An 8,151-nucleotide genomic window follows, 5' to 3' on the forward strand; every position below is an offset into this window, starting at 1 on the left:
ATCCATCTTCCAAATCTCAGTATCTCCGACTCCTTAGTTCATGGAAAAATACATTTCCTGCTCAGGGCTGAGCCCCCACTCTCCCCTATACCCGCCAAGCACACCCACTGAGCTAGGGGTTCTTTTACCACAAATTCCTGCTCATCTTGATGACAACACCCCCTGGGTGATAAGATGACCTCTGTCCTTTCGAGGACTTGTACAACTTCTTTTTTTTTTTTTTTTTTTTTTTTTTTTGAGACAGTCTCCCTCTGTTGCCCAGGCTGGAGTGCAATGGTGCCATCTCACCTCACTGCAACCTCCGCCTCCTGGGTTCAAGCAATTCTCCTGCCTCAGCCTCCCAAGTATCTGGGACTACAGGCGTGGACCAACACGCCCAACTAATTTTTGTATTTTTAGTAGAGATGGGGGTTTCACCATGTTGGTCAGGCTGGTCTCGAACTCCTGACCTCAGGTGATCCATCTGCCTCAGCCTCCCAAAGTGCTGGAATTACAGGCATGAGCTACCGCGCCCAGCTGACTTGTACAGCTTCTATGGTGTGCTTTATATTTTTCCTGCTTTTGAGCATTTCTGAGAGGCCTCGTGTTTTCTTTAACAAACACATTATCTTTACTTTTTTAGTATTTCTATTGAACAAGTGATACATGGTCATTGCAGGAAAATTCCATAACATATTAAAAATACACACAGACTAACTGATGAGATTCTTTCGCTTCCCAAGTGACAGAATGCCAACCTAAACCAGCTTCATCCAAGAGGAATCTATAGTTCACAATAGCTGGCACAAGATTGCAGGAAAAACACCAGAGATTAGGGGCTTGGAGACTGGAACTGGAGATGCAGTACTCATAGGATTTGCTTTCTCTGTCTTCCCTCCTCTCTCCTTGTCTTGATCTCTCTTCACACGTTGGCCTCTTTTTCTCTCCAGAGTGAACTTCTAGTTGGCAGGAAACATGGAGTGAGGCAGCCCCAGCTTTCCAATTAAACACAGTGGAAGGGAAGCATCCTCCCAATTTCCTATCTCATTCTCAGGGAAGGACTCTGGCTCTGCTTGAGTGATAGAGTGACATGTTCACCCCTTGGCCTCCAAAACTGTTGCCAGGAGAATTAGGGTGCTATATTGAGCAAGTGTACTGTAATGGGCAGCCATAAGGAATGGAAGAGGTATCTTGTCCAAAGGAATTAGGGGTGCGAGGGAGGCAAGAATAACACAACACTCTCAGCCGGGCCCCCACCAACCAGAGACAACCAGTGTTCACATTTTTAGTACAATTCTTCCAGATTTTTTGGATGCGTATACATATACATCCTTCTGCAGCCCCCAGTCCCGATGAGCACATTTCAAAGTACTAATCAAAAAGTGAGTGAAGGGCCAGGCGTGGGGAGGCCAAGGTGGGCAGATCATCTGAGGTCAGGAGTTTAAGACCAGCCTGGCCAACGTGGTGAAACCCTGTCTCTACTAAAAATACAAAAATTAGCTGGGTGTGGTGGCATGCACCTGTAGCCCCAGCTACTTGAGACGCTGAGGCAGGAGAATTGCTTGAACCCAGGAGATGGAAGTTGCAGTGAGCTGAGATTGCACCATTGTACTCCAGCCTGGGTGACACGGCAAGACTACATCTCAAAAAAAAAAAAAAAAAAAGTGGCTGGGTGCGGTGGCTAACGCCTATAATTCCAGCACCTTGGGAGGCTGAGGCGGGTGGATCATGAGGTCAGGAGATCGAGACCATCCTGGCTAACATGGTGAAACCCCGTTATCTTTTGTATCTCTACTAAAGATACAAAAAATTAGCCAGGCGTGGTGGCGGGCGCCTGTAGTCCCAGCTAATCAGGAGGCTGAGGCAGGAGAATGGCGTGGACCCGGGAGGTAGAGCTTGCAGTGAGCAGAGACCACGCGCCACTGCACTCCAGCCTGGGCGACAGAGCGAGACTCCGTCTCAAAAATAAATAAATGAATAATAATTTTAAAAAAGGTGAGTCAAGGAAAGTCAAATGTTCTCAGGGAAAAGGGGGATGATCTTTTCTTTGTTTTTTTTTTTTTTTTTGAATGGCTAAACAGTGCAGACATCTCCATCAATTCTTTTATTTATTTATTTATTTATTTATTATTTTTTTGAGACAGCGTCTCACTCTGTCACCCAGGCTGTGGTGCAGCGGTGCTATCATGGCTCACTGCAGCCTTGACTTCCCAGGCTGGAGTGATCATCCCACCTCAGCCTCCGGAGTAGCTGGGGCTACAGGTGTGTACCACCATACCTGGCTAATTTTTTTTAGTTTTTTATTTTTTGTAGATATCAGCTCTCTACTCCCTCTGTTGCCCAGACTTCTCTGGAACTCTGGAATCAAGTGATCCTCCTGCTTGGGTCTCCCAGAGTGCTGGGATTATAGGCGTGAGCCAGTATGGCTGGCCTCCATGAATTCTTGAACCTGACAGAAAAGAAGCTATTGAAAGAGTGAGTAGTTAACTAAGATTAGAGAAAATGGAAGAAATAACAAGGAAAAGATGGACAGGTTTATTTTTTTAAATTCTTTGGCTGGGCATGGTGACTCACTCCTGAATCCCAGCACTTTGGGAGGTCAAGGCAGAAGGATCACCTGAGGTCAGGAGTTCAAGACCAGCCTGGGCAACATAGTGAAACCCCATCTCTACTAAAAATACAAAAATTAGCCAGGTGTGGTGGCACATGCCTGTAGTCCCAGCTACTCGGGAGGCTGATGCAGGAGAATCACTTGAACCTGGTAGGCGGAGACTGCACTGAGCCGAGATTGCACCATTGCACTCCAGCCAGAATGACAGAGCCAGACTCTGTCTCAAAAAAAAAAAAAAAACAAAAAAAAAACAAAAAACTTTAACTTTTGTTACTTTTTTTTAACTTTTTTTCAAAAAGTGAAAACCCTACTCTACTCCGAAATGGTAGCCAAAAATGAAAGGCAAACTTCAGACTGGGGAAATGTTTTGTAGACAATGGCTTAATATATTTATTATATAAACAGCACACAGGATTGATAACAAACAGTAAGAACCCAATAAATGGTCAAAGGATACAGATAAAACACAATAAACACAGGACATTTTGTATCTCACTAGTGATACAAAAAAGTACAAAATAGAAAGTCATTTGCAGCCTTTCAAATTTGAAGTTTAAAAAGCTGGTAACACTGAAGGCTGATGTTGATGTGAGGAATGAGTAGTCCTACATTCTGGTGGGAAAATGATTTGCTAAAGATCCTTTGGAAAGCAATTTGGCAATATGCATCAAAGGCTTAAATAATGTCGAGGCCTTTTGATTCAGGGACTCCTCTTCTGGCAATCAATTTCAGAGAAGTAATCCTAAATTAGGACAAGGCTATATGCTCCAAGGTGTTTGAGTAATTTTTTTTTTTTTTTGGCTGGGCTCATGCCTATAATCCCAGCACTTTGGGAGGCCGAGGCAGGAGGATCACTTGAGCCCAGGAGTTCTCACCAACATGGTGAGACCCTGTCTCTACTAAAAATACAAAAATTAGCTGGGCGTGGTGGCACACGCCTGTAACCCCAGCTACTCGGGAGGTTGAGGCAGGAGAATCACTTGAACCTGGGAGGCTGAGGTTGCAGTGATTTAGATTATGCCACTGCACTCCAGCCCGGGTGACAGAGCAAGACCCTGTCTCAAAAAAAAAAACCTCAAAAAAACAAAAAACAATATGTCCTGAGCTTTTGATTAAAGGTTTTGATAAGAAATCACCATGTGAAACTTAATTTCCATTTGCTATCAAATGTATGGAGAGTATTTTCAATGTATGATTCCAGTTTCCACATGAGATATTACTGAAACAGATTTTGGAGGACATCTACCAGTCTGCCACATTCCACATCTCACTTGTATTTCTTTGCACCAACTTCACCCTCACTCCCTCTCATTAGTCCAGCCTCTATGCTGCTCTGAGAGTGCTTTCTGCTCACAAACCACCAGTGGCTCCCTGTTACTTCAGAATGTGATTCTCAAACTTTAATATGCACCAGGAATCACCTAGAAGACATGTTATAATATAATGTAAGGCTATGCCCCATACCCAGAGGTTTTTTTTTTTTTTTTTTGAGACAGTCTCACTCTGTCGCCCAGGCTTGAGTGCAGTGGTGTGATCTCTGCTCACTGCAACCTCCACCTTCCAGGTTCAAGCAATTCTCCTGCCTCAGCCTCCCAAGTAGCTGGGATTACATGTGCGTGCCACCATGCCTGGCTACGTTTTGTATTTTTAGTAGAGACAGGGTTTCACCATATTGGCCAGGCTGGTCTTGAACTCCTGACCTCAGATGATCCGCCTTCCTTGGCCTCCCAAAGTGCTGGGATTACAGGTGTGAGCCACGGCGCCCGACTATACACCCAGAGCTGTTGATTCAGTAGGTCTGTGGCCTGAGAATTTGCATTTTTATCAATTTCCCAAGTGATGATGTTGCTGGCAGTCCAGGGACCACACTTGGAGCACCATTGTCTAGAGAATAAAGTCCATGCTCCTTAATCTGCCATTCAAACCCTTGCCCAGCCTGGTCTTCAACCTACTTTCTAGCTTCATCTCTTATCCTTTCCTTTCCCCTCCACACACCCAGGGCTCCAGTCACACTGCAGTTCTCACTTCTCTCTAAGCAGGCCAGCTGTTCACACCTCTGTGCCTTGCTCCTTTTGTCTGGAATGTTATTTTCTGCCCAGCAATTTTCTTTCCACATCCTCCCTGAAGCCTTTCCTGACCCTCTAAGCTGTTGTTAAGTCTTTCTCTGCCCCAGGTCCCTGCCAACTTTGCACAGTCTTCTTTTTTCTTTTTTCTTTTCTTTTCTTTTTTTTTTTTTTTTTTGAGATGAAGTCTCGCTCTGTTACCCAGGCTGGAGTGTAGTAGCGCGATCTCGGCTCACTGCAAGCTCCGCCTCCCGGGTTCACGCCATGCTCCTGCCTCAGCCTCCTGAGTAGCTGGGACTACAGGTGCCCACCACCACGCCCGGCTAATTTTTTGTATTTTTAGTAGCGAAGGGGTTTCACCGTGTTAGCCAGGATAGTCTCGATCTCCTGACCTCGTGATCCGCCCGCCTCGGCCTCCCAAAGTGCTGGGATTACAGGCGTGAGCCACCGTGCCTGGCCTGCAGTCTTCTTATTGCTCTTGCGGCCTAGTGTTTTGATTGTCTGTCTAGTGTGTCCCCATTTCTGGAGCCTTAGTCACCTCCATAGCTCTCAGCCATGGTGACAGGGTCACTGAATGAGGGAACAAAAGTATAATGAAGAAGTGGAGGTGTGTGGATGGAGTGAATAAGTGAATAGGGTAATTAGGTAGGTGAAGAGAAGAAATGGGGAGTTTATTGATACCTAAACGAGTGAGTTACAGTCCACTGGACTTGGTTCTTTCCATTGAGTCCTGAGCCCCAGGCCAAGAAATAAATTTACTCCCCGACCACATTTCCACAAAGCTCCTGCCATCACTTTCTTTTCAGCAGGAGCCAACTGGGACCCAGAGCACTTGGTGCCCAGAGTACTCAGGAGCAGACAGGGGCTGGGGACCCACTGTGGGTCAGAGCTCACCCTCCCCGTTCTCACTCACCCTGGTGTTGCTGAAAGTCAGCTGTAAGGCATTTGGAACTCTGGGGAGACCATGTGCAAGACAGATGCTTTCTAGGGCCAAGACACAAAAGGCTTTGCCTCCCAACTAGTGATAAGGAATCAGAATTGTTTTGAATTAAATTTGGAGACTTGAGGTACTGGAACTAATCCGCCCTCCTCATGACAACCCAGCTTCCTCCACGCTCATAAAGGAGGCATCTTTTGGCTCCAGCAGACACTGATATGATTGTAAGAACTCTGCCAGGGATGGTGCTACCTGGGGGCAGCAACTATTCCTGCATCAAGGCTGCATGGCCTCAGCAAGGCACAGCATCTCTTTGAGTCTCTGTGTCATCTGCAGGCTGGAATATTACTCTCCTTGGAGGTGCATGGTAAGCATCAGATAGGAGGGGTGGGTAAAGGGCCTGGCACAGTGCCAGGCAGATAGTAGGTATGCAACAGAGAACAGCTAGAGTGCTCATGACTGATCCTTGAAAGTTAAGTTTCTTCTCTGGTGAACCAGGCCCAGTCGGTCTTCTAGGGTTCTTCTTTCTATTTATATCTGTCTTCCTTCTTTCACAATTCCATCCAATTTTGGGATGTCAGCTCTCATCCCACCTCCTCCACAAAACTGTCTCTGTTCTTGGAACTCTCTACCAACAACGCCCACCATACTTATGGTGTGGCCCAGTGAACATGGAAGTGAGTGGTTAAGAGAAGGGGGGTCTTCAAGCAGAGCTGCCATGTATGGCTGCACGGGTTGGGCACTGCCCAAGTATAGGGAGTACCATTCACATACACTGTAATGGGAGTGGGGCCCCAGTGAGTTGTAATGAAGAGGCTCTCTCTGTAAGCCAAATGGCCTGAGTTTGAATGTTGGCTCAACCACTCAATTGCTTGACAAAGCAAGGTATGTAACCTCCTAAGCCTCAGTTTCCTCATCTGTAAATGGGATGTTATTATGGGGTAGCTGATACCTACCCCATAATATTAGGTAGTTGAATGAGTTCAGAACAATGCCTGGTGCATACTAACATTTACTGAGCACTTCATTGCATTATCATTATGATTAGAGTTGGTTTCTCATCATTGCATGTGTGGGTGTCTTTTCTCTCTGAGAAGGCTGTGAGCAACCTGGGGACAATGAGTCACTGAGAAATTGCAGCAGCTTGGCCCAGCACCTAGTGGGAGGCAGGGCCTCATGCTGTCCTCTCTCTCAGGATCCTACTTCATCTTTCTTTTTGCCAAAATTCACTTGTAATAGGCCTTTTTTAGTTACAAATCACAAAACTCTAAAGCAAACTAGTTTAAGCCAAAAGAAGCCTTTGTGGGCTGATATATGTGGGAAGTCTAAGGGAGGATCCGGTGGCTTCAAGAATAGCTGGATGCAGCACTTCTCCATCTCCTGGCTCTGCTTTTCTGAGCTGGCTTTATTCTCAAGCAGGTTTTTCCCCATGGGAGGAGAGCAGGTCACTGGGGTAGACTGAGTTTATAGTCTATGGCTTATGGTCCAACAAGAAGTGGAACTCTCCTCTCAGCATCCACAGAGCAATCTTATGGAGGGCCTCGAGTGACCCAGCTTGGGTTACATGCCTGCTTCTGGGACTAATCATTGTGGCTAGAGGGATTGGCACTTGACTGGCCAAGCTGGGGTCATGTGTGCACCCTAGTTTGGCAGTCGGACAAGAACCATGTGTGATGGGGAAAGAACATTTCTCCAACAGAGAGGTGCTGGGTATACGAGAATGTTGGCCATGTTCGCCCTCCTTGTTTATGGCTCAGTTCATAGGTCACTTCCTTAGGGAACCTTACCCTCCCTTCTCTCCTGCGTGGACCTCAACCTTCCCACAGTAAATTGCAAATTATTCCCTGATTCTCTCAGACCAGTCTGGGAACAACTTGAGGCAGGTACCAGAGCATATTTATTCATCTGTGTCCCTTAGGCCAAGCTTCCTGCCCCAGCTGTGGAAGAGACGTTGTCAGTGGTCTATCTAGCACTCACTTCCCTGTTTCCTACTCAGATCTTGTTGGGTTTTACTCTCTCTCCACCACCTTGATGGAGTAGCAAACTCCACTCTGACTGGCATAAAGCCATTACAGTCTCCTTTGCCACAGTGACTGAGGAATGGGCATGTGAGACTGAGTTTGGGCCACTGAAACATGATGGTATCTGGGAAAAGGCTTCTTGCTTCTGTAGGTGGGCCATGGAAGCCCGCTGGCTCCGGCTCCCTCCTGTGCTGGATGTAAATGAGGAAGCATCTGGCCCCAACTGCTCCACTGCCACACTACAGCCAGAGAAGGACTCACCTTAGGCAGAGGTCGACACTGTGGAGGGCAGTGTGGTGACCCCTAAGAAACCTGGACCCTTGGGGGAGGGGGGAGGGAAAGCATTAGGAGATATACCTAATGTAAATGACGAGTTAATGGGTGCAGCACACCAACATGGCACATGTATACATATGTAACAAACCTGCACGTTGTGCACATGTACCCTAGAACTTAAATTTAAAAAAAAAGAAACCTGGACCCTTGATGACCCTGAAGAATTGCTAGATTGGCTAACCGTGAAGGCCATTCTGTCCCAGG

The 8,151-nt window shown here is 46.6% G+C and overlaps 1 protein-coding gene across 6 annotated transcripts in view; it reads left to right on the forward strand.

The window, feature by feature from the left end:
* OGG1 (8-oxoguanine DNA glycosylase) overlaps positions 1–8,151 on the forward strand; it is a 39,804-nt gene that overhangs the window by 20,737 nt on the left and 10,916 nt on the right. The gene's annotated exons all lie outside the window — the stretch shown is intronic.

The sequence above is a fragment of the Pan troglodytes genome, chromosome 2, assembly GCF_028858775.2.
Source record: "Pan troglodytes isolate AG18354 chromosome 2, NHGRI_mPanTro3-v2.0_pri, whole genome shotgun sequence".
Lineage (NCBI taxonomy): Eukaryota > Metazoa > Chordata > Mammalia > Primates > Hominidae > Pan > Pan troglodytes.